The 21295-nt window shown below is 40.0% G+C and overlaps 1 protein-coding gene across 3 annotated transcripts in view; it reads left to right on the top strand.

Annotated features, from left to right (window-relative positions):
* The window catches only part of pax5 (paired box 5), a 144808-nt gene that overhangs the window by 17400 nt on the left and 106113 nt on the right, over positions 1 to 21295 (top strand). The gene's annotated exons all lie outside the window — the stretch shown is intronic.

Raw genomic sequence — 21295 nt, 5'->3', positions numbered from 1 at the left:
CCTAGCGTTGAAATGGAAACTCCAGTCCCACCTGCAGCCAATTCACTTTGAATATATTTGGCAGTCAATCTCGGATTGTTATTAACCTTCCTCACAATTCTGCAACTTGTTCTTGGTGAAAGAACCTTCTTTCTTCCAGACCGAGGGAGTGTCTTATACATCTTGATAATAGAAACAATAGTTGAAATTGGGATACTCAAATGCTTGGAAATCTTCTGGTATCCTTCTGCAGCTTTATGGCAATAAATAATGTTCTGCCTAAAGTCTTCAGATAGCTCTTTACTATTTCCCACATTGACTTACTGGTAATGACAGCAATCATTCTATGCCTAACCCTTTTATACTCATACAAATGTTCAACTGCAATCCAGCATTTTCTAGATTTTTCTAGAATTAGGTTCCACATGACGAGGCTGCCTTGTGCGTTACCATACAGAACCTCAGTAACAGTAGCTAGGGCTAAAACATTAAGGGAGAAACACACCTCTATGTCTGTGTTGTAAGGGTCTGTGTTGTAACATTAGTTCTGAAACCAGGGTTTTCAGGATCCACAACCTGTCTGCAGAACCTAGTAAAGGTATGGGGAGCAGCCCACACCGCTGGATTGTCCTTGACAGATGCACCCTGGAATAAAGCCCACGAAGTTGCCATGCCCCTGAAGGAATGGGCAGTGAGCTTTCTGGAGGGGGCAAGTTGGTCAGCTCATAGGCAGTCCTGCCTATATCTGCTATTCATTTGGTCAGCCTCTGCTTAGACAGGGCTTGACCATGGGACTTTGTCCCAGAGCAGAAAAAACATGGCCTTCAGTATCACAGACTGGTTGACATGGAATACCGTGATAGTGTTTGGCAAAAGGCACGATTGGTATAGAGCATTACCCTTGTCCTGGCCTCTGTAAAAATTAGGCAGGCTTTCACTAAAGAGAAAGCCTGAATCTTGCTCATACGCTTTGCGAAGGTGATAGCAAACAGTCGCTTGAGCGATAAATATTTCAGCTCAGCTGAATGCATGGGCTGAAATGGAGGCTTTCAGAGTGTATTGAGCACCATATTTAACCACCAGTGAGGAACAATGTCCTTCAAAGCTGCCGAACCCCTTTCAAAAATTTCCATGCCAGGAAGCTGAGCTCCTGGGGAGACCGAATCAATTTTGACATGACAAGCTGACAAACCTTTAATGTAGAGGGAGATTTCTTCTCATCAAACAGGTCACAAAAATTGCAATATTACTGCCATGGGAGAAGACATGGAGTCAAACATGAGGCAGACACCACATCTGTATGACACTCTACTTGTACCCGTCCAGCTGTTCAGGGGCCACACCCAGTGTGTGAAGAAGCGGTCGGCTGACGGCACATGTTTCGGAGGACAGCGTGGGTTCGTCTTCACTGCTCCTTAGTCAGCGCAGGGGTGGTAGCAGTGAGCTGAGCCTAAATAATAATTGGCCATTTTAAATTGGGAGAAAATAAAAAATAATTGGCAACAACTAAATTAAAAAAAAAAAAAAAAAAAAAAAGGCATGGGGAGCTAGAGAGTGGTCAAATGGCAAGAACTGGAAATCGTACGCTTTTCCCTGAAAGGCAAACCACAGGTACCTCCTGTGCGCAGGTTTTATGGGGATGTAGAAATAGGCGTTTTTGAAGCCCACCACGTTGAACCAGTCGTCTGGCCTGATTGACTGGAACAGCTGTTACAATGTCAACATTTTGAACCTCCTTCGGCTCAAATACAGGTTGACCTCCCTGAGGTCGAGGATCGGTCTGAGGCCAACATCCCGCTTGGGCACCAGGAAGTACTTGGAGTAGATCCTTTCCTCCAACTGAAGGGGGTGTACTTTTACAGCAGAGCTGCTACCTTCTAAGACACCACAGATATTGGAGTCACACCCCGAATGGAGGAGGAACATGCTTGAACTGCAGAGTAGCTGGTTTGAATGGTAGTAACCACCCAGATGTTCATAGTGCACTGATGCCAATACTCCAGACGGCTCCCTGAGAAGGGGCCCAAGCCCCTAGGGCAGCTACTCACCTTGTGGCTTTGCCTGAGGCTTTTGCCTATTACAGCCTCTGTGGTAAACAGCCGCTGGCCGGTTGAGCACTGGTGGTGGTCACTTTTTTGGAAGCGATTACACCAACTCCTTTGGATTTCTGTGCCCGGTGAGAATGCTGCAGCATCTCGTCCACCACAGGACCAAAGGTATGCCCTGGTGTAATAGGGGCATCCAAAAACTCTGTCCTCAAAAGCTGTTGGATGCCAAAGCCAAAGCTGCCTGTGTGCAGCTACCAACAGTGCCAGGTTTCTACTTACAGCCTGCCCGTTAGGTTTAGACAGACGGAGCAGGATTTTATTAACCAGGCGCAGCTCATCCAGCTGTAGTGGTGATGGCCTATGGTTGTCAGAGAGAGATCACAGCAATTGTGACCGGTAGGCTACCAGAATTCTGTTAAAGTTGGCCAGCTGTGCAGCGAACACACTGGCTGAACAGGCATGCTTGTTCATTGCTTGTTACGTGTAATTATTAAAACTAATACAGCGATTATTTGTAATATCACATAGTATTTTATGTAAAACACAATAAATGTGAACATTTTTAACAGAAAAAGTAAGAAGTACTTATCTGAATATGCTCCTCCTGTCAGGTCAGTTCTTGAAAAGATAAATGGCGATGAGATCTGTGTGTGCAGTTCATTTATGTCCTCAGGGGCGGGACATGTCTGCCTCACAGGCTCTGCGACAGCTTTGTTATATTTATTCAAGTTTTGGGTCTTAAAGAGGATCTGCTTTTTACCACTTTTCCGCATATTTTTATTCACCTAGATAAAATATAAACACTGGAACATAACAAAACACATCAACAAAAGCCTAACTCTATCAAGGAGCTCTAACTAAACTTTTAACAGTTCTAAACTATAAACTGGACGACTAAGCCATTTACCGGTAAGAAACCACTTGTTATTAAAACAAGTAGAACACAGCAGAGATTACCTTTAAAGTTTGCACCCAGTCTTCACACAGAGGCCTTAGCCTTCACACATACAACCTACCAACACTTGTGACCTGCTGTGGGAGAGTGTGGGGAGTTCACTAAGCACACAGGAGACAGTGAGTTGTTTGATACGCCGCACAGGCGCACAAAATTTATTAGTTTCTTTACCCCAGTGGGGTGGCACCAGGAATATACCTGGGAGGTTTACAGCAATGCTATTCCTCCCACAGTTGTGGAGTCAGTTTCTTTTATGAAATAATAACCAAATTCCAAAATGACAAAATAACACGAGAAAACAAACACTGTAAATAAAACTACAAATAAAAGTTCTGCTAGCAGCAGTGTCTCGCAGCCTCCGCTATTCTGCGAGGCACCAGAATGGTTGACGTTCTGCTCTACCCTCACTATGCTATAACAGGGTTGCCCATGTTTCCCCTGTACTACACTGGTAACGTCTCAGAGACTGTCCTTCTGCAGTATGGGTATGTGGAATTTATACTCGATGAGGCCATCTTTCTACGCTGTGTGTGCTTGCCCCTTTTTCTTTCCGCCGTCTCGCTGTAGCCTCAGCAAGCCAGCCACCTTGATTTGGTCTTTGTTTTCGCTCCTGACTCTGCTGTTCTTTTAGTTACACCAGGTCCCTGATCAAAGCTCCTGCTGTGTATTCTCCTAGAAGGGCAAGAAGGAAGGAACCACAGCACTTTACTTTTATTGGTTGATTGCAAACCCCCCCACCCCCAAGACCACTTGGGTAGAACCAGTGTATCACACTCCTGGATAACATTTTTTCCCTCTCTTCCCCAATATATATTTTCATTTTAGAAATGCATACATTATTAACCCATGTTGAAAATATCAGAAAAGTCCTTGTTTAACAGTGAAGCTTTATATTTCTATCTTTCTACTTGATAACTTTATGGGGTATGTTTTTCTATGCAAAATGCCAACTTGATAATCTGAGAACCCCCTTAAAATACGATTACAGCCATTCTAATCGTTAGGGGCTATATACTCTGGGTACAATGTAGAAGAACTGTATTTGAGGTTACGGATTGTCTTGACACATATATTAAAACTGCAATGTTTTTAAAAATACTTTAGGCAAACCATACAATAATATGACAAAACCCGTATATTTATATTATATATCTATTATAGATATATAAATTTATATAATATTATATATATAATATTCATCTATATATATATATTATTATATATTTTACATTATATTATACTTGCATATAAAAAAGAGACCGACGTTATATTTTTCTCTGGTGATCAAATGTTTAAACACCCTTTTTATAAATACTCAGAGATTTTAATAGATCAGAAAGTCTTCATAAAAAAACATCTCTGATTTAACAAATTAGATAAAATGGAAGTGCAATTCTGAAACTTTTAAAATATTTTTTCCCCTTTATTTTGAAATAAACAAATAGATGCCAGACACAGCTTTTTCATTATATCAACAATAATGTCTCCCCCCCCCCCAAAAAAAAACTGCCAATACTAACCCTTAGTTATTCTTTGTTAGCTTGTTAGTTATTATTGTTTTTAATAAGAAAGCATGTATTAAAAAGCTTTTAATACATGCTTGTTGGAAGACACAGGCTTGAGTTCATCTAGGCTGCTCTTATAACTTTATAATACCTTTCCACTTTTCAACTAGAAAATGTAGAGCAACGTATGCCCAATAAATTGCAAGCTTACAATTTGCGCCGAATTTCGTCAGAGACTGAGGGTGTACAATATATTAAAAAGGTTCATATTTCTTATTTAAATATCATTATAAAGTATGATTAGCACAGGACTATGATATCCTCAGATATCCTCTGAGTTGGTCAAAAGCAGAAGTAGTAACCTCCCAAGGTCCCGTGTGAATCGGGCTTTATAAAAAAAAAAAAAAAAAAAACACAAGAAACATATAACAATAGCATAGCTGAACTTCCTCATATTTTGGTATATCAGAGGAAGGACATGTCTGTGGGAAAGACACTGCCTGGGCAATGTGGAGCATTGTAAACACACACACAAGGTACAGATACAATTATTAACCCATGTTGAAAATATCAGAATACACCCCCAACATACATTACTAGTCTATATAATTATATATAATATATATATATATATATATATATATATATATATATATATATATATATATATATATATATATTATATATATATACAGCTCTGGAAAAAATTAAGAGACCACTGCAAAATTATCAGTTTCTCCGCTTTTACTATTTATAGGTATGTGTTTGGGTAAAATGAACATTTTTGTTTTATTCTATAAACTACTGACAACATTTCTCCCAAATTCCAAATAAAAATATTGTCATTTAGAGCATTTATTTGCAGAAAATGACAACTGGTCAAAATAACAAAAAAGATGCAGTGTTGTCAGACCTCGAATAATACAAAGAAAATAAGTTCAGATTCATTTTTAAACAACACAATACTAATGTTTTAACTTAAGAAGAGTTCAGAAATCAATATTTGGTGGAATAACCCTGATTTTCAAGCACAGCTTTCATGCTTCTCGGCATGCTCTCCACCAGTCTTTCACATTGATGTTGGGTGACTTTATGCCACTCCTGGCGCGAAAACTGTGTTTGATGGAATGATTGTAGAATCAGATTCCCTCTTTTTAATTTTGCCTCTGTGATAAAAACATAACACATAGAGTACATCCACCTCCTTCACATGGTGCACAGGCTGGGCAGCACTTATAGCATGCTTTGTAATATACATTACATTAAACCAGCATATCCAGGATGATCACCTATGCAAAGTCTAATAATAATCTTAACTGTACAGACATAATGTACAAAAATTACATTATGACAAATATATAAGACAATAAGATTTATAAAAAGGGAAAATAAAAACACTAGATTTACCTGTGGTAAAAAAAACATAACACATACAAAAAAATAATCAGTCACCTCCCACCTATACAAAGCAGAGAGAAGACTGGTCACCTTTTGTTTAAATAAAAAAATACACAAAAGAAAATAAATGGACCCCGCCATGCAGCGAATCTTCACAGCCCCTCATACAATCACATTAGCTGGTCTCACACATACAAACAGGCCCAAACAGAAAATACAAATAAAACACGGTATTCACACAGGTTCCCAACACAATCCTCAATTGCGTTTCCAATTGCCCTTCCCTATATTTGAACGATATGTGTTATATTTATTTTCCTGTCAGAATCGCTATTCAGTTATCTCATGATATACATTGAATGAGATTAAGAGGAATTCAAATAAACATTTCACAACCAATACTATCATTTGTCATCTATCAATATAAACCATTTTAAATCTGCAATATTATATAATATATAATATATAATATAATAATCAGTCACCTCCCACCTATACAAAGCAGAGAGAAGACTGGTCACCTTTTGTTTAAATAAAAAAATACACAGATGAAAATAAATGGACCCCGCCACGCAGCGAATCTTCGCAGCCCCTCATACAATCACATTAGCTGGTCTCACACATACAAACAGGCCCAAACAGAAAATACAAATAAAACACGGTATTCACACAGGTTCCCAACACAATCCTCAACTGCGTTTCCAATTGCCCTTCCCTATATTTGAACGATATGTGTTATATTTATTTTCCTGTCAGAATCGCTATTCAGTTATCTCATGATATACATTGAATGAGATTAAGAGGAATTCAAATAAACATTTCACAACCAATACTATCATTTGTCATCTATCAATATAAACCATTTTAAATCGGCAATATTTTAAATGTGTGCATAAAGACATGATTACAATTCCGCTAGGGGTGGATTCCTCTTTAGCGAAACTGTAGTGTGTCTGCCTTTAGTGCCAAAGGTTGCTGGGTCAAATACAGACCGCAGAGGAGGTAAAAATAATAAATACATTCTTACACTATCTTACCCTTCATGTTACTACAATGGTTCAGTCTGCCGTTTTAATAAACCCTGCGAAAATCTCCTTTTCAGTACCTCAAAAAGAACATGAGAGGGCTCCCCGCTCTTTACATTATATAACTAACTGAAAATAGGTCGGATGCACTGTGGCAAGTTTGCCCCGCCCTCGTGTGTATTTCGGTGTTGTATGTTGCATGTTGCATGTTAAGTTTGGTGTATAGTCATTGGTACACAGGATATAATATGGGCTATGCGCACACATGTTTAAAATTTATATTTGTATTTAGGCACAAGGATTGCACAGCACTTCACGTGCAGGTAAAATGTAATAATATGTGAGCACAGGGAATTGCACTTTAGTAATTCACGTGCAGTTGTACCGAGACTCCAATTGAATGATTGCAACCGAGTCTTGGTACAGCTGCATAAAACCAGCATGTTTTCACTCACTCGGGGTTGTGTGTTCGGTGAGTGGAGAAGGGGATTGGAGACGGAGGTAATAATAGTGATCGTAAATAATAATATCAGCTCACCGTGTTTGTCTTTGTAGTCAGTTTTGTTTGTCTCTTTATTTTGACTAAACTGCTGTGTCCTGTGTTGTTTGTCTTACAACCTTTTATTTTCTGTCGGTTCATTTATTAAAAGCTGAGCGCAAACAAGCGCTCAGCTTCACCAAAACTCCACCTCTTTGTTTATTTTGTGTTGGTTCCTGGTTCTGGTCTGACATCACTCACTGCAGCCGTCTTTGTGACATGCATCTATGATAATCTGCTGAAATCATACACCCGCTACACCAGGCGTTACAGCAAATCAAACCCAGGAAAAGAAACCCTAATAAGAGCCGAGGGCAGGTGGACCTAAAAGAACAGTGAGGTATTTGTGATGACTGAGTCGGACAGCGGTACATTTGTGTGGATGCTACTAGTATGATCTTAAAAAAATAAAACCTTTTTTTGTGTATGACTCAGGAGCCATAGGCTGGCGACCCCTGCTGTATATAAAGGTCATCTGTGCAAAACCCAACTGTGATGATTGCTCATCAAAGTTACACAAGTAACTGAGAGCCAAGAGACAATGCAGCATGATCAGAATATCACAGTAAGGAAAGCTGGTAAAATATAATGTAATAAGAAGTTACCTGGTTCTTGAGAGTTTAGTTAAAAATTGAATCTTATTATTTTTAATATGTTATTTTATTTTAAGTGAGATGTGGCCAAAAGACATCACATAAGCATCAACATCACATGTTACGCACGCTTTTTTCCAAGATGCAGGTTACTCCGGTCAATGAAAACATATAACATTATGTACTGTATGTGTGTGTGTGTGTATGTATATAAGTATGTATGTTTTTTCCACAAACGGGAATAATAGCACATAATACAGTAGTAAGTAAACTGTTACCCCAGGATAACATACCTTGCTGACAAGTGCAGAGACTGGAAGAGCAATAACATAGTCAGTTTAACCAGGATGACAATTGTGTGTATTTCTGATATGCAGATCTTAGTATGCTTAGACATTACATTTTTATGAGATAATTAATAAGGATTTGTGATTGTAATGTGTAATAAGTGAAATGAAACTAGCTAGATTATACAAACCTAAACTACAGTGTGTCGCAAATTAATTTTGGGCATTACAAAATTCAATACATAAAAATACCTAAATATATCATGTGCAAATAATATATTTTAGAAAATACAGTTACTGTACATTTCTGATATATTTATTTTGTATATTTTAATCAGAATTGCTTGGATATTTTTAATATGATTCGGTTTGTACTCCTATATTCCTAACTATGCATGGTGTTCCCGGGCATGCTGTGTTGTCTCTTGGCTTTAGCTACCTGTGCTACCTTGATGAGCAATTCCTCAGATTTTACACAGGCTACCTCCATCGACGGGTTGGAAACACACATAATGCCCTGTCCCTTGTATGACTCATTCATTTGTTTTGCAAATAGTATACTTGATAATGTATTAACTCTGTAATACATGAAATATGCATTTTGCAAGTCAGTTACTATGGGCAATACAGGAGAGTTTACTTTTATAGATAGTTAACCAGAAACACTTGGTTGGCAGGTGCTTCTGTATCTGTAACTGCTGAATCACTGTTTCCTGGCAGCCCGTTGTGGCCCATACACCCTATTGACAGGGTTATGGCAGGTGTTATACATTTTGTATTATTAATCCAACTGTTCTGCTGCAGCCAGAAAAGATAAGAGTTATGTTTTATATCACATTTCCACTTTAATTCTTTTTGTGACTATGCCAAATAAAGCTGTAATTGTTTTATTTCAGCATATAGTAGCTAATACAGATGAAGCAGCTGTGCTGAATACAGTGTTTGATTCAAAGCTACTGCCAGGTGCTTGAATGCTGTCACAATAAAATGTGTATAACTGTGCTTACCAATTATTACATTGAAAATTCATGAGTTAAAAACAAAACAAAACACAAGCAATACATTGTGAAGCAGGATTATGGACCACCCAGCTACTCTGTAATGCTGGTACTTTGCAAAATAGTTTTATTGTGATTCTATAGTTGGTTGGTTATAAATCTCTCTCTCTCTCTCTCTCTCTCTCTCTCTCTCGGTATTTATAAACATGGGTATAATACACATTTTGTTGGCTATATCAATAATTAACTATTTGAATTATATGCACTAATGTAGTGCACAGTATTCAAATAGTTAATTATTAATATGAAAAGTCTAGATTATTACAATTACTGTGCAAATGTGTATGTCGTATGCACTGTAATTATTGTACTTAATGTTTAAAATGATATGCTATTTAGGAAAACCAACGTACTCTTTGGAGCTGTATGAAAACATTAAATACACTACCAATCTATGTGTGTGTGTGTGTGTGTGTGTGTGTGTGTATGTCTATATATATATATATATATATATATATATATATATATATATATATATATATATATATATATATATATCAGTATTGACGCCACAGTCATATATCAGCTTTATAATAGAGGCCGCCCTCGAATAAACGCCGCTAGCAATAAACAAACATGCAGGTAATTTTTTTCTCCCTCTACTTAAAAAAACACACACACACACAGAATAACGAAATAAACGCGAATCACTGACCGTGTACATGTAACGTCCACAAAAAGACGGGAGTCTCAATCTAGCACGTATATTGCAAACTAACGTACACATGCATTGTAAGCACATTTTAGTTTATGGTAGTACAGTTCTGAAAGAAAAAACAAGCTAACGCACAGAACAGCAGTCCGTCTGAAGTTCTTATAGGTGGTTTTGTAGTTTTGTTTTTAGTTCAATTGTAATTCCCGTACTCAATGCCGTACAAACAAAAACAATGTTCTTACTTTCGAGTATGAGAGTTTAGTTTCGGTTTTTCTTGCAGAGAAATTACAAACAAGCAAGTTACAATGAGGAAAAAAATAACCAAGTAGGATATAGGTTTTGGTGGAGAAAAACATATACGTCACACTCTTGGATTGAACTGCCACATCAGCATTGTCCCACCCTTTAACAACCAATACACACTCCTGATTCGATGATACAGCACTCCCCTGACCTTCCAACTCACACCTAATAGGTTCTCGGTAACTGTCACCGATAAATGCACTGTAGTCAAAGTAGGTTAGCCACACACACTGCTACATACAAGTAGGCTACCGTATTACAGAAAATAAGCAATGCGATATTTCTAAAATGTCATAAATCATGTAATAAAATATTGCAGCATTTGAAAATCGTAGTATTATTAATAAAGGCCCCCCTCGTATAAACGGCGCCTTCTTTTAAGCGCCACAGTCGTTTTGATCAATTGTGTGAAAATGTGTAAAATATATATATATATATATATATATATATATATATATATATATATATATATAGATAGAGAGAGAGAGAGAGAGAGAGAGAGAGAGAGAGAGAGAGAGAGAGAGAGAGAGAGAGAGAGAGAGAGATACAGATACACACAGTATTAGTACTGTACTTATTTTGTTAGGGGCCTTGGTAGTGCTGCTGATTAATTCACTAGCTTTATATGTATTTCACCCCAAGAGACCACAAAAATACTTTTCAATTGGCATCTAATTTGCCATGGCCTATGGTGGTGTGCTCACAAAACTGTACTGATAAGTTGCTAAACTGTAGCCATTATCCCTCACCTTTCATGAACATTAAAATTCATATTTAAAAAATCTGCAGTATATAAAATGGTTAAAGATTTTGCAGTGTATTTTAAAAATATTGAGTCCAGACATATATTTTTTTAAAAGTGACGTTAAAAACAAATATGACAGTGCTTAATATTACATAGTTGTTTTTTTTATATATATACATACCAAAACACTCAAGCTTAAAGTTACAGAAATTTTAAAGAGCAGAACAATTCTTACAAACATTTCAACAAGAAGTCTGTGTAAAATTTTTGTAGTTTCTTTTTAGCATTTCTATAGCACGGGTTCTCTAGTTTAGAGCTGCTAGTTCTAGTTTTCAACTCAACCTGCTGGTAAGAGACTGCAATGCTGGCTGAGGATCTGGTTTTGCTGATTTAAGAATAAATAAAAACAGTACATTCAGAGTTCATATAGCTGCTGGATATTCACTAAGAAACCAGCAAATGTGTGTTCCAATTCTTCTTCTAGTAGTTAATGGACTTTTCAGAGGACTCACAAGGCCAAAAGATGGAGACTAGAGTTTGGTGGGTATCTCCTTAATACAACACAACATATTGTGTTTGTGGGAGGGGAGTATACCTCCCTGATGTGGACCCCAATGAAGACACAGAAGTCAGCATTGTATGTAACCATAAACAAGTGTTTGTTTGTTTTTGAGTCAATTGGTTTCTTAAAGTAGCAGCTCGGCTCATTTATCAGACCCCTGGTGTGAGGCAGTAAATTGGGTGGGAGCCAGCATGCATACTGTTACCAGACCACTTAAGTTTTACTGTTTCACTGCCTGCAGGGATGTTCCTAGGCGAGCTGCCAGCACACTGCCATCCCTACAGGGGCACTTTACTGGTTCACAATGAACTCCGGAATGAGTCCCTCTGCCCAGCCGAATTTGATGCCAAGTCAGCCTGAACACCATCCCCAAACCTTTCAGGGGGTGTCCCAGTACAAAAAAACATGTCAAATACAAGCCATAAATAACCGAGGACAGAGGAGGTTGCTTTACAGAACATGAAAGTGAAACTAAACCAATACAACTCCCCCAACAGCCTACAAAGCTACCTTCTTAACTCTTTACAGTCCAAGCTAGTTTCGCCTGTTTTCTTTACTGTTGTTAGATTTGTGCCTATAACTGTAACTATAAATGAATGTGCACACACTAGGCTTTCATAACAAACAAGCTTAAAAGTCTGAGACTCACACTGTTCAATACAGATAACAAAAACCACAGAAAAAGTGATGCTTTTTAGAAAAGCCCATTATTTATTGTTTATAAAATTTAAACTGAACAATTGAAAAATGTGCAAACGAAAAACAAAAAGAAAAAACAAAAAACACATTCAAACTATTTCTTCCAGGAACTCTGATCATGTGGTGCAAGATGGAGCTATTTACTGTGGCTAAAAGCCCTGCAAGGTGGTAACCATGGCAACCTAACCCTAACAGTTGACTTGTCTCGTGCATCTGATCCACAAACACAACAAACAAATGTGACACTGACATTGCAAAACACATTCACGGCTCTCACGGCTCTCTCCTGACATGGTCCAATGCCATAAATACATGAATACGACCTCATTTTGAAGCTCTGACTCTCCTCTTTCGAATGGTACCAGCAGTGTCTGGGTAAAAAGAATTAAACGGCCAGGTTGCTGGCGGAATTTTTAACATTAGGCAGACCCGGCAGCCAGTCCACAAGGTGGCACAAAATATATAGTCAAACCTGTTACCAAACAGACTGTGCATTTGTGGAGGTTTAAGACACGTAGCTGTTGAAGTCGGGTCTACGATAGTTTGTACGGTGACAATGCATCCCCCCGACACGTCATCCCTGTGACGTTCGTCCTCCGACAATGCGTCCCCCCAATATGTTGTCCCTGTGACATTCGTCCCCCAACAATGTGTCCCCCCGACCGGGGGGAGAAGGTCCTCAGCAAAAGTCCTGGCTCCTGTCATTCTGGGAACTGGAGGGAGAGGTCGCTAACTGGATCAAGCAGCTCCAGTCCTTCATTTAAGCATCAGGCTGGAGCCCACCATGCAAACACTGATGCCCAATCCCGCTGACCATGTGCCAGAGAGGGCTACACACACTGTGCAAAGGGAAGCCCAGGAGACAGAGTTGCCGTGGCTGAAGCACAGGAACAGGATCTGGAGGTGACATAGACCGACGAGGCGCAGTGCAAGGAGCTGGTGCTAGTGGATCCGGCTGGCAGGAGGCGGAGCCACGAGGGGGCCTGAAAAATGGGACCGGTGATGCAGTGGCTAATTGAACAGTGCAGGCCCCCTTGAGAACAGGTGGCCCAGGAGCTCAGCCGCCACAAGAGGGCTGTAGACACAATAGACCAGCCTGAGCGTGAGGGACAGGGTCCTACAGAGGCAATGGAGAGCCAGCGACTGGAGGAAGTGAGGTGGCAGGTGGTGGTCAAACACACCTTGAGGTCATGGCACTCCAGGCACCGGCCACTTTGGTGTAACAAATACACTGTTGGAGGGGTTCTTCAGCCAGTTCGGTGGCCCCCAGGAGCTCCACTCTGACCAGGGACGGAACTTCGAGTCCTGGGTCTTCACGGAGATGTGCCGGCACCTGAGGATCCATAAAATCAGGACCACCCCCTTCTGCCACAAAGTGATATGCTGGTTAAGCGGTTTGACTGCACCCAGGTCATTCAACCAGCCATCACCACCGCAAGTCCCCAAAAGGACTGGGACATCCACCTGCCACTGGTTCTGCTGGCCCACTGCCCTGCCATCTAGGAATCCACCTCCTGCACCCTGTGAGTAGCCTACCCCAGCGGCAACCCCCTTCCTCAACCCCCTGTTCCTGAATCCGCCTTGCCTGGTAATCAACCACCACTTGACCCTGACAGCAGTCCCCTGCAAGCAGTAGCTGAGAGTCCCAGGCCATCAAGGAGACAGCGACCCGGACTACAGCGCAAACTCCCGGATCATTTTCTAGACTAGGTCCCTCGAGGAAGAGGAACTAAGGGCAGAATTGTGCAACGACCCAGGCATTTAGGCTACAAAAGGACTTGTTGACTGGCCCTTTATGTTTTCGTGTTTTGGTGTGCCATGCCACTAGCTAGCAAGGAGGGGGTGGGGGGGCAGGGAGTGTTGGTTGCCAGTCTGTCCCAGCAAACCAATCCAGGACATGCATTTGCACCCCCAGAATGCTGCTGGGAGATTGATGTCTGAATGGCACGCCCAGGATTGGTGAAGGTGGATGAAGGTCACGGTTTAGTCAAAAAAGAGAAATAGGAGTGCAGCATGCCTGAGCGCAGGAAGAGAGTTGGAGAGTGAGTGACAGACAGAACCGGATGTTGCCTGAGTGAGAGATGAAACATGATCTGAATGAACTGTATTGACTACTGTACTGCCAGAAGGGGCGTGCAGAGGCATCAGTGTGAGAATGCTCGCTTTGTGCCTTGCCGGAACCTTTTTTGTTTGTTTAGCTTCTCTACCAACTATGCTGGTGTTACTGGAGGATAGTATGTTGTTTTGTCTTTTCCACTCTGTCTTAATTTTGTTTAAATTACTGCTGCGAATATATTGTTAGCATTGTTAAATGCTGCGTCTTTCGCTAAATTCACTTTCTGCTGCACGGTGGGTCATTCAAAAAACCGATTTATCCCAGCTTGCATACTTATAAAGCTTAATATGATGTACAGTTCTCCATTTTTATTAATACTGAACCGGTACCAAAACTTGACCCGTGTAATGTCAGAAAGAGGTATGCTGTCACACTGAATGTGGTACGCTGTCAGGTTTTGGTACAGGTGCAATCAATTGCAATTTGATGGGTGTTTTCCTGTTGTCAAACAGAGATGCATTTACCATTAATTATACATTAGTTTTTTTGCAATCTTAAACTGGAAACAAATAATCAGTTTCTCTAAAAAAAACAAAACAACAACAACCTGTGAATGGGTGCTTCCCTGCTTTCTTAACGAAAGTTGTCTAGGCATGCGCTACTTACCACATTTTACCACGTACCTGAAAATAACACAACGCCAGTTTATCCATCGCTCGACTGAAAACCTCAAGACAGCAGGCTGTTGTTCGATTATCGCCCGAACAACACACTGCCGTCATCTGTCAGCGCATTATAAACACACAGCGATGCTGTAGTTCCACTTCACCAGAGAAGTATTTGAGAAAAAATGGTAGACGAAATGCTTCAGTTAGTTTTTACTTCTACTTTACTTTTAAGAAAAAGACAAAGAATATTTCACTTAGAGGGCAGAGACACCTTTTAAATACCGTGTCCATACACATGTACCACACCTAACCACAAACAAGCACAGCATTTGATCGACATATCTTACTGTTTGGTTTCTTCATCCAAGAAAACATTAACTGTTTTAACATCATTTATTTAATTCAGTTAAAGTGGCAAACCATGGTAAGGGGAGCTGAAAACAGGACTGCTGCTACGATAATGTCAAAAAACAATCAACTGGGCTTGACTAGCTGATACATACAGTAGCACAAACAGCTCAGCTAGTGTTAACACTAACAGATCAGATAGGCTAGCTCTAGATATAAAATAAAATATTTGTTACATTCTAGGCATATTGTTAGCTATTTTGCTTCATGATGTTACAGAATAAACGATCATTTTAATCTTTAATTTGTGCTGCTGTAACTTAAATAGACGTTTTAACTTAAATATATAGCTATATTTATTCTATGGTCTAAAAAATATGAATTTTATATAAGGGGAAAAAAAACAAACAAAAAAAACCCTTGTCTATTAACCTTGTATTTCCAAACTACACTGATTGATTCTCTACTTCATCAGTAGAATCTATAAGAGCCTGCAGGTCGTAAAACCTGAAATGACTCAAATTGCTATGGAATGGGTGTCTTATTTCTAGCCCTGTGCTATATATGCAGATTTATTCTGTCATTTGGTGATCCGTCTTGTTATGAACGCATGTTGACTCTATAGTGTACTGCACAGCAATATAGCTCTCATTCTGTTATTTATGACCGCATTCTAGAAAAAAATGAACAAAAAACCCCACTGTGCTGTCATAAGCTGTACCAAGTTTATTCTTGCCTAATTCTGTGAACAGCGCTCCATTTTCTTATTTAACCAAAATACCGATCTGAAATGGCAGAAACGTGAAATAAATTTTATTTACATGTGTAAGTAGAAATGTTTTGTTTTACAATAAATCTCACAAAAATGTCCAGCAAATTTTGTGGACTGACTTACTGACTGACTGCATGTACAGTATTTAACAGTAAATAAAGTTGAAACACAAAAGCGAGTCCAGAAATACTTGTGTACATTTATAGTTTACAGGCATTCAATTTTAAAGAAAAATGTGCTGGCTAAATTTTTCAGATACTGCCAAGCATGGTCTATATCACTGACAAACATACCTTTTTATGAACTGGTGCAGGCTTTGTTTTTGCTTGAATTCATGCTGTACTGTCTGTACAGGAACAGGTGTGATCATGTGCGCATTCCCTAGGCTTTACTGGAAAACAGTTGTTCATTTCAGGTACCGCCTACATAAAAGCGAACGCGATTTGGGAACTGTTTGATTCAATCTACTTCTTAAAAATAATAATAAAAAAAAAACATGTAAAAGAATAAAAGTACTGGTAACTTTTTATTTTTTAATTAGGAGTTAACGTTCATATATTTCTGTAAATACTGTATTTACGTATTTTTCAGGTTAAGGTTTTTTTTTAATATATACAAATATACTTCTTTATGTCTTAAAGAGACTCAGACTTGTATGGGGTGGGGCAAAAACATATTGCCCCCCCCCCCCCCCCCCACGTTATCATTGGGGGGGCGAGCACACCCCTTGACCCGGCGTTTCTGTTCACACAGTATAGCTCACACAGGGGAGTTCACACAGCATAGCTCACACAGCATAGCTCACACAGTATAGCTCACACAGTATAGCTCACACAGCATAGCTCACACAGTCTAGCTCACACAGCATAGCTCACTCAGTATAGCTCACACAGCGTAGCTCACACAGGGGATTTCACACAGCATAGCTCACACAGTATAGCTCACACAGAGTAGCTCACACAGGGGGGTTTACACAGCATAGCTCACACAGTATAGTTCACACAGGGGAGTTCACACAGGGGAGTTCACACAGGGTAGCTCACACAGCATAGCTCACACAGTATAGCTCACACAGCATAGCTCACACAGCATAGCTCACACAGCATAGCTCACACAGCGTAGCTCACACAGCGTAGCTCACACAGCATAGCTCACACAGTATAGTTCACACAGGGGAGTTCACACAGTATAGCTCACACAGGGGAGTTCACACAGGGTAGCTCACACAGCATAGCTCACGCAGTATAGCTCACACAGCATAGCTCACACAGGGGAGTTCACACAGCATAGCTCACACAGTGCAGCTCACACAGATTAGCTCACACAGGGTAGCTCACACAGTATAGTTCACACAGGGGAGTTCACACAGTATAGCTCACACAGGGTAGCTCACACAGTGCAGCTCACACAGCATAGCTCACACAGCATAGCTCACACAGGGTAGCTCACACAGTGCAGCTCACACAGCATTGCTCACACAGCGTAGCTCACACAGGGTAGCTCACACAGCATAGCTCACACAGCGTAGCTCACACAGCATAGCTCACACAGCGTAGCTCACACAGCATAGCTCACACAGGGTAGCTCACAGAGTACTGCTGCACACGCAACTCGTGATTTACCTAGTGCTCAGCACCCCTACCACGTGACCATAATACCCCACTAATCTTAGGTTTAGGATTAGGTTATTGTTATGAAATAAACTTTGTTTTAATACCTAAATTTATCACCCTTATCAGGGATATAGATAGGAACAGAGTTTTACTGAGGCAAAAATCAAATTTTTGTCTAAAAAGCCCCCACCTGCATATCCTGTTCATGAAGCCTGGAGACTATTAATGCAAACTGCACAGCAATATAAGTTGCTAATTCTTTTTACCAAGTGACCACCTTGGATGATGTTTGAAATTTGATGACACATATTTCAATCTCCCAGCAAAAACACTAACCTAAAATTACTTTACTCACACTGTTAGAAATAGGTGATATTAAAAGATAAGAAGAATATAACTTATAAATATGAATAAGTAGATGGGTTTATACCTTCATTAAGAGATATGCATTTGATTCACTGCTTCTGAAGTTAATGCTGAGACTGGTGACACTGATGCTACAGCTGGAACTGGTAAAACTGGTGCTGCTACTGCTGGGACTGGTAAGACTGGTGCCGCCACTGCTGAGACTGGTAAGATTGGTGTTGCAGTGCTAGAACTGGTAAGACCGGTGCTGACACTGCTGAGACTGGTAAGATTGGTGTTGCAGTGCTAGAACTGGTAAGACTGGTGCTGACACTGCTGAGACTGGTAAGACTGGTGCTGACACTGCTGAGACTGGTAAGACTGGTGCTGACACTGCTGAGACTGGTAAGACTGGTGCTGACACTGCTGAGACTGGTAAGACTGGTGCTGACACTGCTGAGGCTGGTAAGACTGGTGCTGACACTTCTGAGACTGGTAGGACTTTGCTTTGGAAAACACGGATTGTCTCTATGATTGTTTCTCTGCTGTCGGAGAATAGTTTTACACTTGGGGCGGGGCAAAAACATGAAAGGATTTGTGTTTGTTTGTTGGTAACCAAATCAATACATGTATCATATATAAACATCAAAACAGGCAATCTTGCTTTAAATTCACATAAATATACTTTAAACTGCTTCTTGTGTACAAAGGTCAAAGTTGAACGAGGCGCGTTGTCACATTCATGTAGCTGCAGTTTACTTCAGCACCCAATGCGTTGTTACCACTGAACAAGCTGTTTAACCCTTTGCGGTCCATTTTTTCAGCGCCTGTTAGACGCGTCATGTCCAATTTATTTTCACACGGGCTGTTTAAAAGTATTTTTATTCACAGTAAAACAGGTTTAAAATGCACTGCATATCAACAAGACACTCCGTACTGCATCTCCAGCCCCGCCCCACCGCTTGTTAGCTGTATATTTATTACATCCCTCATAGTCGTGCATACTGATTAATTAATCAATCATCTGCTGATCACTCGTTTTATCACCAAACTCCTCAACAATGCGATCCAAGTCATTATTTTATTACTGTAACATCTCAAAAAGCTCTGCAAATATCCGTTATATTATTTGAGCGTTGGATGCGGAAGCAGCTATATTGTTTGTTTATGTCCATGCTATGTCTATGGCGAAGGAACTATGTATTGCTCACACTCAACTCCTCTTTTTTTCGGCTTCTCTCTCACTCGGCCATTGAAAAGTTTTCTCGGCTTTTTTTTTCGAAAAAAAAAACGATTAGAGACCGGTGCGTTCAACAAGGCGAACGTTCACAGTGAACTGTGCTTGAAGTCTGACGTCTTTTTGAAGTCGGACCAGAAAGGAAAAAATGTCATGTCAGAACTGGTCCGACAATAGGCCCGCAAAAGATGCCGAAAACGATAAAAAAAATATATTATAAAAAATCACCAAACAGTTAATTTATAATTAGAATCAACTCCAATTCTTCTAGCTGACGGCATCAAATGCAATACACGAAAAGTACCACATCTAGGAATCGTTATATCGGGGAGCGGGAAGGCGTTACCACTTTGTGCAAGAAAAACACCGATTAATGAAAACGTATCGCAGCTAAATCACACAGGACTGTCAGCAGAAAAAACATATTAAGAAATACAATCACTAAACATTCGTACCCAGAGTTGGCTTCTCCTGAAAGAAATGCGTTACAGATTGGTTTCATTTTTGAGCGTGTACAGTACAGAACCGTCCACTAAATAATATATGGAACAACCGGCCGCTCCAGGGGCTGGTTGCACTAACAAGAACAAAAAATGGGATCGGATCCGAATTCACTTGTGGCGGATTATAACAGATGTTAGAAAACGATTGATTGCGAACAACGAATCAGCTTCCAGATCTAGCGGGCTTACATTTTGCATAGATGTCCGCTGGATTGTTGAAGTGCTTAACTGTGAATTAGATTTTAAATCAATCCGCCCATGAACACCAGTTTATTCCCCTAATATTCTAATATGATAACATAAAAAGCTACTTAAACATACTTTCTGACGTTGGTCTACAGACAAGAGAAATCATGTCTCTGCCAAGACACCGTAAGGAAGGCTCAATTCCCAGCTACTGGACAGCAAATCACCAGAAAATACATGACTGGTCCACAATTATGTCATCAGATGGATCCAAACAACACCCTCTCTCAAAACCAGCCAGTCAAGCTCCCAACCCCGTTTCAGTTCTTTCTGCAGCAGCCAATCGACTCCCTGCCTGGTTGAATGACGCCCCGCCTCCAACAGCAAGTTTCGAGTCTGGCTCAATACTAGACGGACTATTCAACAATTATATGTAATGTCCAGATAAATTATAATAAGAAAGAGCAAGACCCCAATAAATAAATATGTTGGCTAAATAATAATAATTTTAATAATAATAACGTTGTTCTCTACGTGTATGTCGTTTTTATAATTTCTAATTATGTTAAGGACTATTTTCCTTAGTGGGTTACCCAGCGAAATATCAGAAGTTCAAGGTAAATATAGGTTTTAAAGTTTTTTTGTTTTTTTTAAAAGAGAAAATAAAGAAATAAATCGTTTTCTAATAGCGATATAGCACTCTCGATGCGGGCTGTACCGTGTGGTAGATGACCTTGACTTTCGTTAGCGCCCTCGCCTACGACTCGGGACTCAGAACTCCTGTCGCTGTCATCTACCACAGGGTAGAGTCCGTATCGACGGGCTCTATCGCTTAATTGGATCCAGTTCTGTATTCTGTAGCCACAGGCGGCGTAACAGTGAAACTGACCAAAATGAGAACGAGAAGCGAACATGCCTGTCTGGTGGGAAGTTTCAATACCCCGGCTGTCAAATTTATATACAACCTAAGATCACTATAATGTTACGAAGAAATGGCAAATAAAAAATAACAATATGAAAACATGTCGATTATATCCAATAATGTAAGTGGGCACATTATAAAAAACAAACAAAAAAGAAACCTGTGTGAGCTACCTTCTGTGAGATATGCTGTGAGAACCCGCGTTCTGCAGCAATACCCCTCTCCCTATATCTACTGCGTACAGACAGGGATAGACAGATATTGAGCAACTTCTCAACAAACAGCCTGTCACGTT

The sequence above is a fragment of the Polyodon spathula genome, chromosome 1 (genome assembly GCF_017654505.1).
Source record: "Polyodon spathula isolate WHYD16114869_AA chromosome 1, ASM1765450v1, whole genome shotgun sequence".
Lineage (NCBI taxonomy): Eukaryota > Metazoa > Chordata > Actinopteri > Acipenseriformes > Polyodontidae > Polyodon > Polyodon spathula.
Note: the sequence above shows the minus strand (reverse complement) of the source record. Positions and strands in the feature narration are given on the sequence as shown.